The 22,166-nt window shown below is 33.3% G+C and overlaps 2 long non-coding RNA genes across 2 annotated transcripts; one reads left to right on the forward strand and one right to left on the reverse strand.

Moving 5' to 3' along the window:
- The first annotated feature begins 315 nt into the window (after window positions 1-315).
- On the forward strand, window positions 316-3,843 carry LOC139960658 (uncharacterized). Its single transcript, XR_011790581.1, has 3 exons — window positions 316-819; window positions 2,056-2,362; window positions 2,815-3,843. It is a non-coding gene; the product is annotated as an uncharacterized lncRNA (long non-coding RNA).
- An 11,124-nt stretch (window positions 3,844-14,967) lies between these two features.
- LOC139960423 (uncharacterized) lies at window positions 14,968-17,074 on the reverse strand. Its single transcript, XR_011790513.1, has 2 exons — window positions 16,817-17,074; window positions 14,968-15,263 (listed from the first exon to the last, which is right to left on the reverse strand). It is a non-coding gene; the product is annotated as an uncharacterized lncRNA (long non-coding RNA).
- Between the last annotated feature and the right edge of the window lie 5,092 nt (window positions 17,075-22,166).

Here is a 22,166-nt window from a genome sequence, read left to right on the forward strand (position 1 = left end):
CTTCTCTTGATTATTTGATGGCCCCTAAAAGAGCCGTCAAATTTATTTCCCTGGATTATTTGATGGCCCTTAAAAGAGCCGTCAAATTTACTTCCCTTGATTATTTGATGGCCCTTAAAAGAGCCGTCAAATTTACTTCTCTTGATTATTTGATGGCTTATTAGCTTCCTGGTTGGCTAAAATGGGTTTCTGTATCAATCACTTTCAGAATCATCTTTTTGAAATATTAAACCTGATTGAGTTTCACATGTTAACATTGGTCATGCATCGTGCTAAGGCTTTGCTGCTTTGCGTCTCGATGATACGTTTGTAGCATCCGACGAGACAAGAAGTAGCCTCCCACTTTATCCGTGTGTAGCTTTTTTGTAATAGTAGCGTTAATTAAGTAGCTTATAAACGAGAATATATAGTGAGTGACCTTATTTATAGAATTCGTCGTGATGGACGATATTGGAAAAATACGATCATCAGGCCTTATAGAGAAAAGGTCGAAAAAATCATGGCCAGTGATGTTTTGGGTTTTTATGAGGGCTTTGGCTCTGTTCTATCACCGAGCTGTGGTGACAGAGAGGAAATGTCTCTATTGTCACGTTGATAAAATGACGAGTGCCAGGCATGCAGCGACACGAATGCACGGAATGGACACTCCTCTGGATTTCTACATCTTGGCGTATGAATCCAGCAGTCCTGCAGCCGAGAGTCGCAGTGATGAGATGAATCATTCCGTGCAGGAACAAGATGGGGAGAGTTGTGACGTATGTCAGACGCTATGGTGGACTTGCTACCGGGATCCTGTCAAATACACTGAAGGATATCTTGGTATGTTATCAGTTTCTATCAGTTTGGTTTCCCAATAAATGCATTGTGTTATATACGGTTGACGTATAAAAATGTCACTTTGAAAGTACGTTAGGTGCAAATAAATAAATAATAAAAAATATATATATATAAAACAATGAGAACACAATTATTTGATGGTTTTCATGGATTATATTCTTAACCAATTTCATGAACTTACTTTGGCTACTCTTTTGTTACGGGGAGAGGGGGTGGACTATTTTGCCAGACATGCATGGTTTCAAATCCGTCAGTTTACATAATGTATACCTGTGTCGACGGCAATATCCCTACTGAATGGTCTTACATGCTTACAGTTTGTATTACTGTATGAAAGGCCTCTTTTTATTTCCAATCTGTATCATCCAGAACATCCTTTCAGTGCATATCGGATTAATGTTGGTTGATGTGATAAAACGTTTAAGAAGTACCTGGTTCTGTTCCCAGACATGCAGGAAGAGTGTTTTATGTTTCAGAAAGGGACGATGGTTTTAAACGTAGAAGTAAAATATTTCATAATAAGATTAAACTGAGAAGGGGCGGATTGGCCTGATGGCTTACCTACTATGTCCGAGACGCAGTCGGGTTTAGTTTCTCCATGCTATTCAATGCCTGCACCGTTTGGATGCGGAGCCTGTCAATATCGATTCGCCATTGATAATGAGTGAACTTTCATAATTGAGGGCACGCTGATGATGACCATTCTCATTGCGATCAAAATCTGAATGTGCCAATCATATACTTAAAATTCGATTTCACATTAAAAAGATCTGATTAAGTTTCTAAGTTTGCTATAGTATAAGTATCATGATTTATCATTTGATTTGCGATACATAATATGCCATATTAAAACTTTGCATTATAATTTTTTTTTACAAAATGCTGGTTATTATCGGCCAGGCGGTGTTCACAAATACTTGGTAACAATTGCTGTTAACATAAAGATATTATTTATGAACATATTGAAACACAATCTTGTTAATTTAAATTAATACAAATTAAGTAATGGAGGGAACTAATGGTATTGAATCAAAAGATGATTATATGCTAGTAAACAACTACTAGTAGCCTTAATTATCAAGCTTTTGAATACAAAACGTGTCTCACATATGAGATGAGAAATATGTTAAAGACGGGTCAATTGATTATGCAGCGTTAATTTTTCTTTTTCTTTTCTTTCGTTTCATTATCATTTTTTTTTTGTGTGTTATATTATAGGGATGAGTAGATGGATTCGAAGGTGGGATGGCGTTATCTCGATGGGTTGGTTGATTGTTACTATAGCAATTTTCCTTTTTTTATGGCGGAAGCTTCGTTCCACAGTTATTTGGAAAACTAGACCAAATCCTGCGTCTTCTTGTCAAACTTTGTATGCTGGTATTATTGTCGACTCATTTCATCTTCGTCCTATGCTCCAAGATCCGTAGTCTCTTCAAGGCCGCCACTCCAAGACTTTGTTGGGCAACTACCCTAAATGTAAGATACTTGATCAAGAGAGCTCAGTTCTTGGACATGCCAAGCAGAGGTCAGTATACTGATGATAATCCCTTCATTATAGAAAACGGATGAATACATCCTATAGTCATATCGTCATTTCAATTTCACAGTTCCAATAAACCAGTGCCACCTATCAGGCCTTTGCAACTGTATTGTTTGTAGATAAATAAATATGACGTACAATCTTTGGCAAGAAACGTGTCACATTTTTACTAACTCTATTGTTATTATCCTAGAAAAGGCCCCCCCTCCCCCAACTTTACTCTCGGATAACATACCTGCAATTTAGGATATCGAATCTTTGTATTAATTCATGTTTCCTATATACCCTTATGCACATTCCAATACTAACTAAAGACAGTTGTTTTGATCGGCAATGGCAATTAACTTGTCTATGCAAATGTGTATTAAAGTTTGTAAGTTTCATTTTCTCGGAATTGATATTCATCAAACCAGTTATTCTCTCCGTCTCTTTTCAAGGTTTACCCGGGGCACCGTTTCTTTTGATCTGTGTGGGATGTCCTTTCCTCATAGCACTGTATCGATTGGTAATATTCCTCTGCATCAGTACCTGTGACGTCAGTGTTTACAGCGTATCACAGTCACTGATCGGTGCCGTCTTCATGGTCAACTGGGGCTTGTTCCTATACCTCATCTACTTCGTTAGACATTCTTTCCGATGTCAGTTCAATTTGCTGCTCTCATACATCAAAGATTTCGGGGATGACTTACAGAGATGTAGAGCAATGATATTAATGTCGCTGCAGATTTTTCATGTTATTAACAACTCTGTACCCTGTATTTGGCCTTAACTTTCCCCGTGATGGTTATTGCCGTGGTTGCTAACCTAACTGTAGATTACGTCATCAATGTGAGTAATTGTCTTGACCAGGAAAGCCAGTTGATTGCGAACCATCTGGCAATTTTATTTTGGTCAGAGATTGGAGTCGCACTTTTACTATGTTCTATAGCAATGGGTGGACTCAAAGTTCGTTACATCTGGGAAAACTTTGTTGGAAATGTTTTGATTATGAAAACTGACAAATCAAGGCTTCTCAGAAAAAAGTTGTTCCAGGAGGCAGAGTATTTGCTCAGGGAATCCAGCCTTCTTTTGACCACTATCGTGTTCTCGGTCACTGGCCTCTACATGGGATTCCATTTTGATAATCAAAATGTTATGATGATGAATAGTTCATGCAATGTAACTTCTGCAAAACTTTCATGTTATTAGTCTAACTTTGATCTGTTATTCATGATTGTAGCTAGAAATGTCAATGCACTGGTTAGCTCACCGTGCGTATTAAGTATATATTATGGATGAAGAGTGGTTGATTTCGCTCATATATGCGTTTGAACAGTTACGGAAAGTACACGATGATTTCCAACAAATCAAATGATAATATATCAACCATGAATTATAATTCTGTCATTAATTCCATAAGCTTACAATAAGTTATATATGTCTATAAATCTCAGTTTCATATACGTATCTGTAAGTTTAATGATGGTACAAGGAAAACAACCTACGTTTGGATTATGTAGTTGACGATTGAAAACATTAGCACAGTCTGTCACATACCATTCTGAGATTTGTATCCCAACCTTTAAGCATCATAAAGAAATTTGACGGCTCTTTTTAGGGCCATCAAATAATCAAGAGAAATTTGACGGCTCATTTTGAGGGCCATCAAATAATCAAGGGAAATTTGACGGCTCTTTTGAGGGCCATCAAGTAATCAAGAGAAATTTGACGGCTCTTTTTAAGGGCCATCAAATAATCTACGGAGATTTGATGGCTCTATTTAAGGGCCATCAAATAATCTACAGAAATTTTGACGGCCTTTAAAAGGCACCGATGAATTCGTTGCTTTAATTCGACGGGCCCTTTTCACTGCCATCCAATACCAGAAAAATTTGTGTGTATAGGTTTTTATATAATCTAGAAAGATTTCATGGCCCTTAAATGGAGCCGTTGAATTCGTTGCTTAATTTCAAACGACCCTTTTTAGTGCAATTCAATACCAGAAAGATTTGTTTATATGTTTTGTCTTAGTCTTGCATGCAACGAATTCAACGGCTCTTTATTTGGGACATCAAATAATCATTAGAAATTGGATGGCCCTCAATAGGAGCTGTTGACATTGTCGCTTTATTCAACGGTCCCTTTTAGTGCCATCCAATAACAATAACAAGTTTTCTATTTTTTGACATGTCCATCGAGTTTTTTAAATATATCAATTACAAAACAGCGAACTTAGATATCAGCAAAGTTTTTCCCTGCCAACATCGTTAATCGGCGAGTAATCAAGGATATTTGCAGAGAATGAGAAAAGTATCCAAGACAAAATTCCACATTTAAAATTAATCGCATACATTACCCCAAACCCGCTAGCTCCATCGTACAACTACCATATATACTGTACACAAATCAAGCTTGGTGTTGGATTACGTATTGGTCAATGACGTTCGTAGTGTTTAAAGATTCATATTATGGGCGAGGTTAATTGGGATCTTAACGGAAAATATCTTGGAGAAAAACAAAATTGAAAGTTGCAAATTTTTCGACTTTTATGCCACCATTTGAAGTAAGATTTAAATAGATAAGCTTAGTAGTTATGTATGTCGTTATGGCATATTGGAGTCAGTGAGGTTGAGAAATATCATAGAAGAGGACGCAAAATGCTGCTCTAAGGGCCATCAATTTTGCTAGAAAATTGATGGGCCTTTAAAAGGAACCGTTGAATTCATTGCTTTTATTCGACGGACTCTTTTTAATGCCATCCAATAACAAGAAAGATTTGTTTTTACATGTTTCGTCTTCGTCCAACAAACAACGAATTCAAAGGCCTTTTTACGGGCCATCAAATAGTTCTCAGAAATTTGACATATTTATCTATGAATATCTGTGGCTTGTAAAAGTTACATAGTTAACTTATTTATGCATATCTGTGGCTTACAACACTTACATTATGTATTCATCTATGAGTATTTGTGGCTTACAGTACATATATAACAATCATGATTATCCATAAATATGTAGACCAAAATGGCATATTGATCTATAAATATCGGTGGCTTAGCATGATTACGAATAGGATAAATATATGAGTATATGTGGCTTACAAAACTAACAGTTCACCTATTTATGGATATGTGGCTTACACCACTTTACATTATGGATTTATCTATGGATATCTGTGACTTATAATACATACGAATCATATGTATCTATGAATATGCATTACCTAAATAACAGATTAAGCTATCAATATCTGTAGCTTAGAATACTAATATAGTTATACTTAATTATAAATTTATGTGGCTTACACCACTTACATTATGGATTTATGTATGGATATCTGTGACTTATCATACATACGAATAATGTTTAACCATGAATATGTATGGCCTAAATAACATATTAAACTATCGATATCTGTGGCTAAGAATACTAACAAAGTTATACTTACTTATGAATATATGTGGCTTACACCACTTTACATTGTTGATTTATCTATGAATATCTGTGACTTAGAATACATACAAAACACATTTATTAATGAAATATGTATGGCAAAAAAAAACAGCTTAATCTATCAATATCTGTGGCCTAGAATATTTACATATATAAACTTACTTTTGAATATATGTGGCTTACACCACTTTACATTTTGGATTAATCTATGAATATTTGTGACTTAGAATACATACGGATCATATTTATCTATGAATATATATGGCCTAAATAACAGCTTAATCTATTAATATCTGTGGCTTAGAATACTTACATTAATAAACTTACTTATGATTATCTGTGGCTTACACCGCTTTATATTATGGATTAATCTATGGATATCTGTGACTTACAATATTTAAATATATAAACTTACTTCTAAATACATGTGGCTTACACCACTTTACATTTTGGATTAATCTATGAATATCTGTGACTTAGAATACATACGGATCATATTTATCTATGAATATATATGGCCTAAAGAACAGCTTAATCTATCATAACTGTGACTTAGAATACTTACATTAATAAACTTACTTATGAATATCTGTGGCTTACACCACTTAACATTTTGGATTAATCTATGGATATCTGTGACTTAGAATACAAACGGATCATATTTATTTATGAATATGTATGGCGTAGATAACAGCTTAATCTATTCATATCTGTGACTTAGAATACTTACATTAATAAACTTACTTATGATTATCTGTGGCTTACACCACTTTATATTATGGATTAATCTATGGATATCTGTGACTTAGAATATTTAAATATATGAACTTACTTTTGAATATATGTGGCTTACACCACTTTACATTTTGGATTAATCTATGAATATCTATGACTTAGAATACATACGGATCATATTTATCTATGAATATATATGGCCTAAAGAACAGCTTAATCTATCAATATCTGTGGCTTAGAATACTTACATTAATAAACTTACTTATGAATATATGTGGCTTACACCACTTTACATTTTGGATTAAGCTATGGATATCTGTGACTTAGAATATTTAAATATATAAACTTACTTTTAAATATATGTGGCTTACACCACTTTACATTTTGGATTAATCTATGAATATCTGTGACTTAGAATACATACGGATCATATTTATCTATGAATATATATGGCCTAAAGAACAGCTTAATCTATCAATACCTGTGGCTTAGAATACTTACATGAATAAACTTACTTATGAATATCTGTGGCTTACACCACTTTACATTTTGGATTAATCTATGGATATCTGTGACTTAGAATATTTAAATATATAAACTTACTTTTAAATACATGTGGCTTACACCACTTTACATTTTGGATTAATCTATGAATATCTGTGACTTAGAATACATACGGATCATATTTATCTATGAATATATGTGGCCTAGATAACAGCTTAATCTATCAATATCTGTGACTTAGAATACTTACATTAATAAACTTACTTATGATTATCTGTGGCTTACACCGCTTTATATTATGGGTTAATCTATGGATATCTGTGACTTAGAATATTTAAATATATAAACTTACTTTTAAATACATGTGGCTTACACCACTTTACATTTTGGATTAATCTATTAATATCTGTGACTTAGAATACATACGGATCATATTTATCTATGAATATATATGGCCTAAAGAACAGCTTAATCTATCATATCTGTGGCTTAGAATACTTACATGAATAAACTTACTTATGAATATCTGTGGCTTACACCACTTTACATTTTGGATTAATCTATGGATATCTGTGACTTAGAATATTTAAATATATAAACTTACTTTTGAATATATGTGGCTTACACCACTTTACATTTGGATTAATCTATGAATATCTATGACTTAGAATACATACGGATCATATTTATCTATGAATATATATGGCCTAAAGAACAGCTTAATCTATCAATATCTGTGGCTTAGAATACTTACATGAATAAACTTACTTATGAATATATGTGGCTTACACAACTTTACATTTTGGATTAATCTATCAATATCTGTGGCTTAGAATACTTACACATATAAACTTACTTTTGAATATATGTGGCTTACACCACTTTACATCATGGATTTATCTATGAATATCTGTGACTTAGAATACATACGGATTATATTTATCTATGAATATATATGGCCTAAAGAACAGCTTAATCTATCATATCTGTGGCTTAGAATACTTACATGAATAAACTTACTTATGAATATATGTGGCTTACACAACTTTACATTTTGGATTAATCTATGGATATCTGTGACTTAGAATATTTAAATATATAAACTTACTTTTGAATATATGTGGCTTACACCACTTTACATTTTGGATTAATCTATGAATATCTATGACTTAGAATACATACGGATCATATTTATCTATGAATATATATGGCCTAAAGAACAGCTTAATCTATCATATCTGTGGCTTAGAATACTTACATGAATAAACTTACTTATGAATATCTGTGGCTTACACCACTTTACATTTTGGTTTTAATCTATGGATATCTGTGACTTAGAATACAAACGGATCATATTTATTTATGAATATGTATAGCCTAGATAACAGCTTAATCTATTAATATCTTTGACTTAGAATACTTACATTAATAAACTTACTTATGGCTGTGTGGCTTACACCACTACTCTGTGGCTTACACCACTTTATATTATGGATTTATCTATGGATATCTGTGACTTAGAATGTTTAAATATATAAACTTTCTTTTAAATACATGTGGCTTACACCGCTTTACATTTTGGATTAGTCTATGAATATCTGTGACTTAGAATACATACGGATCATATTTATCTATGAATATATATGGCCTAAAGAACAGCTTAATCTATCAATATCTGTGGCTTCGAATACTTACATTAATAAGCTTACCTATGAATATCTGTGGCTTACACCACTTTATATTATGGATTCATCTATGGATATCTGTGACTTAGAATACAATACAAATCATATTTATTTATTAAAATGTATGGCCTAAATAACAGCTTAATCTATCAATATCTGTGGCTTAGAATACTTACACATATAAACTTACTTTTGAATATATGTGGCTTACACCACTTTACATCATGGATTTATCTATGAATATCTGTGACTTAGAATACAAACGTATCATATTTATCCATGAATATATATGGCCTAAAGAACAGATTAATCTATCAATATATGTGGCTCAGAATACTTACACATATAAACTTACTTTTGAATATATGTGGCTTACACCACTTTACATCATGGATTTATCTATGAATATCTGTGACTTAGAATACAATACAAATCATATTTATTTATGAATATGTATGGTCTAAATAACAGCTTTATCTATAAATATCTGTGGCTTACAATACTAACATAGTTATACTTACTTATGAATATGTATAGCCTAAATAACAGCTTAATCTGTCAATATCTGTGGCTTAGAATACTTACACATATATACTTACTTACGAATATCTGTGGCTTACACCACTTTACATTATGGATTTATCTATGAACATCTGTGACTTAGAATACATACAAAAAAAATTTATCTATGAATATGTATGGCCTAAATAACAGCTTAATCTATCAATATCTGTGGCTTAGAATACTTACATATATAAACTTACTTTTGAATATATGTGGTTTACACCACTTAACATTATTAATTGATCTATGAATATCTGTGACTTAGAAAACATACAAAACACATTTATCTATGAATATGTATGGCCTAAATAACAGCTTAATCTATCAATATCTGTGGCTTAGAATACTTACATATATCAACTTACTTTTGATAATATGTGGTTTACACCACTTTACATTATGGCTTTATCTATGAATATCTGTGACTTAGAATACATATGAATCATATTTATCTATGAATATGTATGGCCTAAGTAACAGATTAATCTATCAATATCTGTGGCTTAGAATACCGACAGGTTTACTTATGAATATATGTGGCTTAAATAACAGCTTAATCTATCGATATCTGTGGCTTAGAATACTTACACATATAAATTTACTTTTGAATATATGTGGCTTACACCGCCTTACATTATGGATTTATCTAGGAATATGTGAATTAGAATACATATGAATCATATTTATTTATGAATATGTATGGCCTAAAGAACAGATTAATCTATCAATATATGTGGCTTAAAATACTAACATAGTTATACTTACTTATGAATATGTTTGGCTTCCAGCACTTTACATTATGGATTTATCTATGAATGTGACTTAGAATGCATACAAATCATATTTATCTATGAACATGTATGGCCTAAATAACAGCTTAATCTATCAATATCTGTGGCATAGAATACATAAATAAACTTACTATGATTATCTGTGGCTGAGACCACTTTACATTATGGATTTATCTATGAATATCTGTGAGTTAGAATAAATACGGATCATATTTATCTATGAATATATATGGCCTAAAGAACAGCTTAATCTATCAATATCTGTGGCTTAGAATACTAACATAGTTATACTTACTTATGAATATGAAGTTTGGCCTAAATAACAGCCTAATCTATCAACATCTGTGGCTTAGAATACTTACACATATAAACTTACTTTTGAATATATGTGGCTAACACCACTTGACATTTTGGATTAAGCTATGGATATCTGTGACTTAGAATATTTAAATATATAAACTTACTTTTGAATATATGTGGCTTACACCACTTTACATTTTGGATTTATCTAGGAATATGTGAATTAGAATACATATGAATCATATTTATTTATAAATATGTATGGCCTAAAGAACAGATTAATCTATCAATATATGTGGCTTAAAATACTAACATAGTTATACTTACTTATGAATATGTTTGGCTTCCAGCACTTTACATTATGGATTTATCTATGAATGTGACTTAGAATGCATACAAATCATATTTATCTATGAACATGAATGGCCTAAATAACAGATTAATCTATCAATATCTGTGGCTTAGAATACTTACAGTTTTACTTATGAATATATGTGGCTTAAATAACAGCTTAATCTATCGATATCTGTGGCTTAGAATACTTACACATATAAACTTACTTTTGAATATATGTGGCTTACACCGCCTTACATTATGGATTTATCTAGGAATATGTGAATTAGAATACATATGAATCATATTTATTTATGAATATATATGGTCTAAAGAACAGATTAATCTATCAATATATGTGGCTTAAAATACTAACATAGTTATACTTACTTATGAATATGTTTGGCTTCCAGCACTTTACATTATGGATTTATCTATGAATGTGACTTAGAATGCATACAAATCATATTTATCTATGAACATGTATGGCCTAAATAACAGCTTAATCTATCGATATCTGTGGCATAGAATACATAAATAAACTTACTATGATTATCTGTGGCTGAGACCACTTTACATTATGGATTTATCTATGAATATCTGTGAGTTAGAATAAATACGGATCATATTTATCTATGAATATATATGGCCTAAAGAACAAATTAATCTATCAATATCTGTGGCTTAGAATACTAACTTAGTTATACTTACTTATGAATATGTTGGCCTAAATAACAGCTTAATCTATCAATATCTGTGGCTTAGAATACTTACACATACAAACTTACTTTTGAATATATGCGGCTTACACCACTTTACATTATTAATTGATCTATGAATATCTGTGACTTAGAATACATACAAAACACATTTATCTATGAATATGTATGGCCTAAATACCAGCTTAATCTATTAATATCTGTGGCTTAGGATACATACGGATCATATGTATCTATGAATATATATGGCATAAAGAACAGATTAATCTATCAATATATGTGTCTTAGAATACTAACATGGTTATACTTACTTATGAATATGTTTGGCTTCCAGCACTTTACATATTTTTTATCTATAAATATAGCGTACAAGATCCACATTTCAGATGTAACAATGAATATCTGTAACCTACAGTACTAACATATAGCATATCGCATATGTATCTATGATTATATGTGGCCTACAACAATAACATTACAGATGTATATATGTATATATGTGGCCTACATTACTAACATAAGAGCTATATCTATGAATATCTGTTGCCTACAACACTAACATAAGAGCTATATCTATGAATATCTGTGGCCTACAACACTAACATAACATAAGTCTATATGAATGTCTGTTGCCTACAACATTAACATATAATAGATATATCTATGAATATCTGTAGCCTACAACACTAACATAACATATGTATCTAAAAATATATGTGGCCTACAACACTTGCATAACAGATGTATCTATGAATATCTGTGGCCTACAACACTAACATAACATATGGATCTAAAAAATATATGTGGCCTACAACACTAACATAACAGGTATATCTATGAATATCTGTGGCCTACAACACTAATATAACATAAGTCTATATGAGTGTCTGTGGCCTACAATATTAACATATAATAGATATATCTATGAATATCTGTGGCCTACAACATTAACATAATAGATGAATCTTAAAATATATGTAGCCTACAACACTAACATAACAGATGTATCTAAAAATATATGTGGCCTACAACACTTGCATAACAGATGTATCTATGAATATCTATGGCCTACAGCACTAACATAACATATGTATCTAAAAAATATATGTGGCCTACAACACTTGCATAACAGATGTATCTATGAATATCTGTGGCCTACAGCACTAACATTACCTGTATCTCTATGAATATCTGTGGCCTACAACACTAACATGTCATATGTATCTAAAAAATATATGTGGCATACAACACTTGCATAACAGATGTATCTAAAAATATATGTGGCCTACAACACTTGCATAACATATATATCTATGAATATCTGTGGCCTACAACACTAACATAACATATGTATCTAAAAATATATGTGGCCTACAACACTTGCATAACAGATATATCTATGAATATCTGTGGCCTACAACACTAACATTACCTGTATCTCTATGAATATCTGTGGCCTACAACACTAACATAACATATGTATCTAAAAAATATATGTGGTCTACAACACTTGCATAACAGATGTATCTATGAATATCTGTGGCCTACAGCACTAACATTACCTGTATCTCTATGAATATCTGTGGCCTACAACACTAACATGTCATATGTATCTAAAAAATATATGTGGCCTACAACACTTGCATAACAGATGTATCTAAAAATATATGTGGCCTACAACACTTGCATAACATATATATCTATGAATATCTGTGGCCTACAACACTAACATAACATATCTATCTAAAAATATTTGTGGCCTACAACACTTGCATAACAGATGTATCTATGAATATCTGTGGCCTACAACACTAACATAACATATGTATATATATGAATATCTGTGGCCTACAACATACATCGTAGATCTATGAATATATGTACTACAACAATAGAACATTAATAGGCCTACTTTTTTTACATAAATACAAAGAATTTGTGACAAGCATAAAACATGTTGTGATAATCAGTTAACTTAACTGTATATTGACATAGTAAGTTGAACTTGACACGGCTTTATTTCCAGAATGCGTTGTAGCTAGTGTAACGGGTTTCAGAAATGCATCGGTACTTCTCTTTTGCGATACCGTCAATACCGCATCGAGAATGGAATCGACATCGGCAGGTATGGAACTGCCGTTCGGTATTGCGTTTGTACTTATAAATACACTGACTGTATTATCCCTTTCGTGGGCTTACGTTGGCAATTGTTTTGCATTTGATGCACAAGTGCAAAAGTTATATCTAAGCCATACCTTTTCAGGAAGGGAAGATAAGGTGTAGTGGAATGCCATTAAGCATTATGTACCGTTTCGCTGAAAACTAGGTCTTTTAATGTATTAGATGTTTCAACAACAAAAAAATCTTTACTGAACTTAAAATGTTACGTAATGTCATAGTAGCGCCTTCAGGCACATGATAATGTTCCCCAAAAACAAATTCTTTACAAACGTGCCCTTGCAGTAAAACAACAAATTTGAAAAGTGGTGTACAGCAAAACCCTAAATTTGTTCCTTTCGCCATTAGCGATAAAGATACAAGTGATCAGCTACGAGGCAAACTAAAAAATAAATACTTTCGTGACGGTTTTCAAATTTCAATAGCGTGGAGAGATTGAAATCAAAGTGTAGATGCATCCGCTAAATATTTGTTCACTCTTAAAGGGTGCGAAGACTCGCGCACAAAGAAACGTCTCATGCCGGTAATCTGACCTAGTTTTGAATGAGGTGTAACAGAAGTGTTAGAAACCACCATCGATCCCAGAAAATACACACACAGCTTGCCACCGTCGGTAATTGGACACTAGTGTACAGTCAATACATACAGCTACTGTACCCACAACACAGTGTACATAGCAGCGATGGACATCTCAGGTCTATATTAAGATAATAAGGTATTACGTTTCATTACTGTCTGCATTTTGTATCGACAAGAAGAAAACTTCACTTGCAAGCAACTTGGGCGAGTCTTCAATGCCTTTAAAGGAGAACGAAATGTCAGATGTCTTACAATCGCTGGTTTAAGTTGATCCACTTATCCGCGAGATAAGTTATGGGGATTTGTAATGGGAATGAAAAATAAGTAAATAAAGCAATTTTTGCATTGATTAAATATGTTTCATTTCACATTTGTAATTAGTCATATGCTTAAAAAATTGTTTAAAAATTTGTTTACATAAGTCAGAGTTTTAAACACACTTTTTCATCTATAGAACAAATGGTTAATCTTGCCCATACGTAGTTAGTTGGACAAATAATTATTTATAATTACGGTGGGATTTGTAATACATTAAGCTTTGTTTGGTATCTGTTTAATTTGGTCTCAAATGCGGTCTCAATGTACGTAATTAAATTGTTTGAGTGCGACTTCTCCCAGTGTTAGTAAGACGATCTGGAACATTTAGTATAGGAAAAGTGTACTCACGGTTTTTCTTCCTCATCTGTTCCCTTCCTTCCCCCTCGGTCCCCTTACTGTCCCTACCTACTTACCACGGACCAGCGAAGTAAAAGACCAGACGATCACCACGATTGACAGATAGAATCCGACACAACTTAGATTGGAAATAAAGATATCCCTTGTAAATATCCAGGGCAAGGGAATTCAAAATGGCACCGTTTGATTGTTTGTGTTCGGTACGGCGTATGGGCAGAGAGCCTCCTTATCCGGGGCAGAGGGTTGCCATAACTTAGTTCATTGATATCCGCAGGTTCCTTTATGAATCCAATCACACCGAGAAGGCAAGAAAATCCTGTAGTTATTTTCCTTTATGAATCCATCAAGCTTCCGAGAACGCAAGGAAATCCTGAGTTTTGTTCCGAAAATCCTGCAAATACATACGAGACACATTTAATTATGAATATCTGTGGCTTACACCCCTTCCATAACGGATGTGTCGATGAATATCAGTGGCTTAAAATACATACGAAACACGTTAACTTAGCCTATCTATGAATATATGTGGCTGAGACAACTACACTACGGACAACCTAAACTCAAAATGTGGTTGTCCGGGGGAAAAAATGGTTGTCCGAATAAAAATGGGAAAAAAGACCAAATTAAATTTTGTAATTTACATAACAAGGTATATTGGCTCCAGAATGTGGAAAAAACATTCTCATTCGGTCTTATTCCACGGTTTGAAGGGATGTCTAAACAATCTTTAACATTTACACTGTTAAATATTTTGTAACATACATCGTATTTATGTTTGAATGTTGTACGAATGTTGCATCAAAATAAAATTTACTGAAGCACATGGTCAATTGGACCGCGAAAAAAATTGCAACAGAAACTACTGTAGTATGAATGCGCATGTTAAATTAGCAACTCTTAATGCAGAGAAAAGAAACATACTGTGAGATGAAATATCCTTTTCAGAATCAGGGATTGTTAGCTTCCCACAAAATTCATAGATTGTCTCAACTCATAACATTTTCTGATCAAACAATGATTACAATATTACGTGATAGTCTCAGAAACAATTCAAGTGCATCTTCGTACCACCAGTGATTGTTGTCAAAATGTACGTAAAAATATGAGACAACAAGGCCTAACGTTATGATATTTGAGTGCACACATAATTTACGATAGCCATAACTTAATTATCTCTGCACATGGGAAAGTAACGTTGCAAGTAATTGTTCTTAGACAACTTACTTCGTGTTCATTGAGCACTGCAAATGCAAGAATGTTTCCAGACGATCGGGAGGGACTATTAGCCAATCAAATCAATGGAAATTTGGTAACGCATCATTGTCTATTTTTAGCATGAAAATCTCCGTAATGGATTGTTGTTAACCCTGTACCTTGCGGTTGATTGTTATGATAAATTTATTTTCAAACAAATTAAATGATCTGTAGGAGTGGGAGAACTTTTGATTCTTGTCAGAAGAACTTTTGATTCTTGTCAGAAGAAGTTTGTGGTTTTATGAAAAGAAATAATGAAAGATGTTCATTCAAAAATGTGTTTTGTTATGTTTTCCGTTGACCTAGTGGTGAGAGTGTACGTTTGGTTTGTTTCTCAACAACAACAAAAAGTTTGTGTCCGCTTGACGCAAGCAATTTAAAGATTTCCACAAACAATTTAGTCGTCCGTCGGACAACCTCAAATGCGATTTTGGTTGTCCAAAAGAATTTTTAGTCGTCTCGGACAATCGGACGACCGTAAAATTTCAGCCCTGATGTGTGTGTTACATCACTTGCATAATAGTTATAACTATGAATATATGTGGTTAGAATACTTTTAAAGTGCACTTATTATGAATATCTGTTTTGTAGCTTGCCTCACTAAGATACTAGATTTATCATTGAATAACTTTAGTAGACATATACGAAACAGACTAGGCCTAATCTAACTTGTAAAAACAAGATACTTACAAACTGGGCAGGGAGCCTCCTTATCTGGACAAAGGGTTGCCATAAGCAGCTCATTGATCTACGCAGGTTTCGTTATGAATTTTCAACCACTCCGAGAACGCAGGAAAATCTTGTATTTAGTTCCCAAAATCCTGAATTTAGTTCCGAAATTCCTGAATTTAGTTCAAAAAATCCTGAGTTTAGTTCCGAAAATCATGCATTTAGTTCCGAAAATCATGAATTTTGTCCGAAAATCCTGCATGTAGTTCCGAAAATCCTGAATGTAGTTCCGGAAATCCTGAATGTAGTTCCGAAAATCCTGAATTTAGATAAAAAAATCCTGAGTTTAGTTCCGAAAATCCTGCATGTAGTTCCGAAAATCATGAATGTAGTTCCGAAAATCATGAATGTAGTTCCGAAAATCCTGAATGTAGTTCCGAAAATCCTGAATTTAGTTCCAAAAGTCCATATTGTTACACGAGTTAGAATTGTTCGCATTGACTTAAACAAGACTATATTCTCCAACAGCATGTTCATGTGGAATAAACGCAATATTGTTTTCGGTTATATTAATATTGTTCTACTGGAAACCGCGGTAAGTAACATTTGTCCATAAATTATATTGGTACTAACATGAAGATAATCCAGTACCAAAACTGTGGAGAAGATAAACCATTCCGAAGTGTGCAAATGAAGTTTCTATTTAAGAAAAGAAACCCAAAAATAGATCCTGTATAACAAACAACTTGTTCCACACTCAACCCTATCGTCCCATTGAAGGTAGTGGTGAAGTTAACGTCTGCATATAAAGGTTATTCACTGAAAGCCGACGTACAGTGTACACAGACAAGCCTGCACGTGTTTTATCTTTTCCGTATGGGAGTATAGCTGTTAATTTAAATAACAATGTAGCAGTTAAATTCATGCATACTTTGATGAATAGATGATGAACGCACACGTTGGTGAAGACATTGTGATTATCTGAATCCAGGAGGTAGTCTTACCTCAGTCTGATACTGTATACATGCGCTCAGTTAATCCGACCACTGAAAAACAAAAGCAAAAAGAGGAAATCCTTTTATAACAGTTCGAATGAAATGCATCATGCCTAAGACGGAACGAATACTAAAGTTCCGCTTCAAGGAAAAGAGGACAAAAAAAAAACTAAAACAAGATTGTTTGAACGAATTAGTTTTTATATTGGTAATTTGTATTTTACACGAATAAATTGTGAGCGGGAAACAAACTAACATTCCCGTACCATCATGAATATCCCGGCACACTTTATTCATCTCGTATCCTAACGATCAAGTTATATATAATTCTGAAATTCTGGCACAGATTTGAATAGATTAGTCTTACATACAAACATTTGATCAGAATTTCTTTTGTTGTATTTGCCTCTGACGTCACGACAGATAACGGCGAGTAATGGTAAAGATATGACTCTTAGACAGACAATACCTGTATGGTGACGTCACACATTTCTCATATGAAATTTTTGACTTCGAAAATTTAATGGGAACCAATCAAATACATTTATTAAATCTATTGAGATCGGTTAAGAACTTAATGAAAGTTAAATTGAAACTTACGGATGCGGTTAAACTAGAATAGAATAATTCCCGTAAATGTATGTTTGTTTTCTCCTTACAGGAACAATTAAGGATTTCAGAAGACATTTTGGTGGCTACTAGGTCATGTTTGGGAAGCAGACAACACACTTCGACTGAATTATTTTGAAGAATATACATACACGGAACACAACAAATTATTTTAGTTTACCTCTGATTTCTCTCTCCGTTGGATGACGAAGAAATTTCGGATTTCTTCACAATGACGTCATTAGCACAAACAGGTGCACTGTATGCACTATCTTACACTAAGTGTGACGCTTAAGCCAGTTTCGTATATTTATAATCGTGTATAGTCTCATAATTCATACCAGTATATTGGCTTATATTTTTATATGTGGACATTTTTTTTTTCATTTAAAAGTAGAACGGTTAAGATTTATCATTTGAACAAATCTGGAGTAGCCTTCCTCATATCAAATTTGCTTTTTCTTTGTCATTCATGCAAATGCTTTACTAGACTGTGTTTACTGGTCTTTACCATAACAAAATAATAACATATAAAATGACTGTTTTTTGGTCCCAAAGATTTGTAAATATCAGTCTTAATCATCATTGATGATCACAACAGTCCAGATGACTGCCAGGATTCATAATCATATATTTGTACAAATCGAGGTCATTCCTCTATACGTATGTGTGTCTGCTGTGAAGGTATCACATGTTTATTATCAGTGCCGGATTACCCGATAAGAAGATGAGACGAGGACCAAAGCGACCGGAGTTGCCAAGGCCCATTGTCTCCAGGTCAAGAGGGCCCCATAGGTCCTATAGGGTTCTTCGTAAATAATACTCCACAAGATATATACCAAGTTTCCATTTTTTTTTTTTTTTTTTTTGTGCCTGCCAAAAGCGGTGGATGGGGCAAGCATATGTGGTCTATTGCATGGATAGAAGGATAACACGTTTGTTCTCATTAGGTAAAAGTCGTACATTTGCATAGAAAGACAAATATAGCTTGAAATGTATTGTTTTTATGTCATAGAGAGAGACAACTCCAACTCTAACCTCAGTATTGCTAGAAATCATCACTTTCGGATCCTCCATGCAGCCTGTCTGACAAAGACAATACGAAGCTGTGACGAATTACTGTGAAATAAATCATCGAACCTATACCAGGGCTTTACTACTCGAGTCCAATTTATGGACTCGGATTTGGATCTTCTGGAATCCACTACATTCGCTGTGAAGTTGCGGTGTTATTGTAGAAGTTTTTCGTGGCTTGAGGATAACTATTTAGTGTTTCATTTGAAAAAGAGTGATCCTTTAAACCAATAGTCAAACGACTTTCTCGAGATATTAAACATGCAAGAATCTAACAAAATAGGTTATGCTTTATTATATTTGCTTGCAGAGAATGTTAAAGTTATACAAATGCAGCCATCATTTTCTTAAGTATTATAGTTTCATAATTAATTTAGTGGCTCTTGCGAAAGGTCTGCATTACTCGTATTACTTATAGGTCTACCAATTATGCGAAATAAGTGTACGATATTGGAAAGATCAATTTATTTTCACTTAATCTTAAATTAAAATGGTGTTGTACTGTAGCCTAAAGGGGCCTTCTAACAGATCATCTCGAGTTAAAAACAGGTGTACAAATTGAAATGGAAATTGCGCAAGTATGCACGCTAGTTTATTTTAATAGTGTTTAACTTGGGTGTCCGGCACCAATGATTACATGGGAGGGTGGGGGTGGGCTAAAGCGAGTAATTGCGATACCGCATAAGGGCAATGAGATTCGATTCACATATTTTCTGGACGGTATTTAAACGGTCACCTTTGAACGAAATAAGCTGTGTGCACCGCTTTTTTATTTATTTTGTTGTTGTTGCTCGAGGCTTATAAGGATCTCAACTCTGGGGCGTCACGCCGCTATGTCTATCATCGGTAAACCTCTAGGACATTACGTAACGTAACGTCAAGTTCTTACTCAATGAAGGCAGCGTACCGTAATAAATAAATGATCACGTTAAAATCGATCTCCAGTGATGACGTCTATGATCAGAAAGGACAGAATGAAAAATTATATAATAAATCGACTGGACTATATCGATTATTACGTCACACAATGTAATTACACGTACACTGGTCTTCATAAATTGTGTGAAGGAAAGCACCTCCAAAATATAAAATGGAAAACGAAAACCCAAACTAGAAATAGAAATTGCAACAGCAAACGAACAAATGTAGCCTATACCTGTCATTTGCGCAAAGGAGGGTGTACACAATAATTTCATTAAAATTTTTTTGTGCAAATTGTAGAGCCAATGGTAATAGAATACTTCTTCATTTCGAATACATTTTCTTTTTGTGATAAAACGTCTATCGCCATGGCGACAGCGATAAATAGTTAAAACTCTGAAAGAATAATTCTTTACATCGAACTTTCGGAGGCTCTTCTTCTTTCTTTCTTTTTTTTCTCAAGTTTAAGATGTGATTTATTTGTTAATTTGACAGAATTCGAATTTCATTCAAGATCGTTGCATGGAAAATTGATATCGGTAACCCGTGTGAATCTTTAAAAATGAAAACGTGAGTGACTGTAGAGGTGTTAGCTGAAGCGATGACCTCCATTTTATAGTTCTCAAGTATATACATATGTATTTCTGAACACACGTGCGTGCTGTAATTTTAAAAACCAAATCTATCGCATAACGTCAACAAAAAGAAGAAGAAAAAACACATTTCAACGTAGAATGCTACTAGAATACTCTGGAGGTGTCACCGATTGGCAAACTGGGATCCCTACTGAAGTCGTCAAGTTGATGTAACGTACATCTGTTGATGCGTTTGCGTGGTGACTTGCTCAGTCGAACCAAAACTCGTAATTCGTCTTATGTTGCGACAGTTTCAGTTGCAGTTTACTTTACTCCAATATAAATAGCATAAAATACAATTGATAAATAGGAGAGTATAAAATGTTATGATACAAAAATTACACAATCAAAAGTAACACAATCAACAGTTTTGAAAATTTAAGTTAAACTGGGAATGATAAGGAAATATCAAAAAGTGGGTGCATGCGTACCTGAACATTCCTGTTTGTATGAATATATATATATATATATATATATATATATATATATTTATATATATATATATAATATAAAAGATAAACAAGGGAATATTTTTAACAACGACATACTGCTATATTTCGGAGTGGTCACCACTCCATCGTTAGGCAAAAGTACAAGATCAATTAAATACAAGGGCTAATATACATCCAAGGACGACAATAGTGATAAGCATGAGTGATTTTTAAACTAGGAAGAAACTTAAAAACTTTTAAACTTAGAACAACCAGCAAAATTTTTTTTTAGTGAATATTTTTAACTTAGGGATGAATAGAACAACCAGCAATAAAAAGTAAATAGGGATTAGAATAGCTCCAACCCGTAGCTCGCTACATTTCTATTAAGGTCAGCATTTAAGTCTTTTATTAGGAGACTCTCTTTAATCTTCCTCCTGAACCACTGGGGTTCATTACCAATAGTGGCACAATGGTCAACAAAAGTAGGCAGATGATGTTTATGCGCAGTACAATGAAGGTTAATAGCGCCTTTCTGACCACCAAAGGAGATCATTAGATGTTCGTTGAACCTATCCTTAAGCCGTCTATTAGTTTCTCCGACATAAAAGGAATCACAGTCTGGACAGTTAATCCTATAAACAACATTGTTGGCATAATCTAACTTATAAGCATCCTTAAAATTGAACAGAGCAGAGATTTTCTT

Source organism: Apostichopus japonicus, chromosome 19 (genome assembly GCF_037975245.1).
Source record: "Apostichopus japonicus isolate 1M-3 chromosome 19, ASM3797524v1, whole genome shotgun sequence".
Classification (NCBI taxonomy): domain Eukaryota; kingdom Metazoa; phylum Echinodermata; class Holothuroidea; order Aspidochirotida; family Stichopodidae; genus Apostichopus; species Apostichopus japonicus.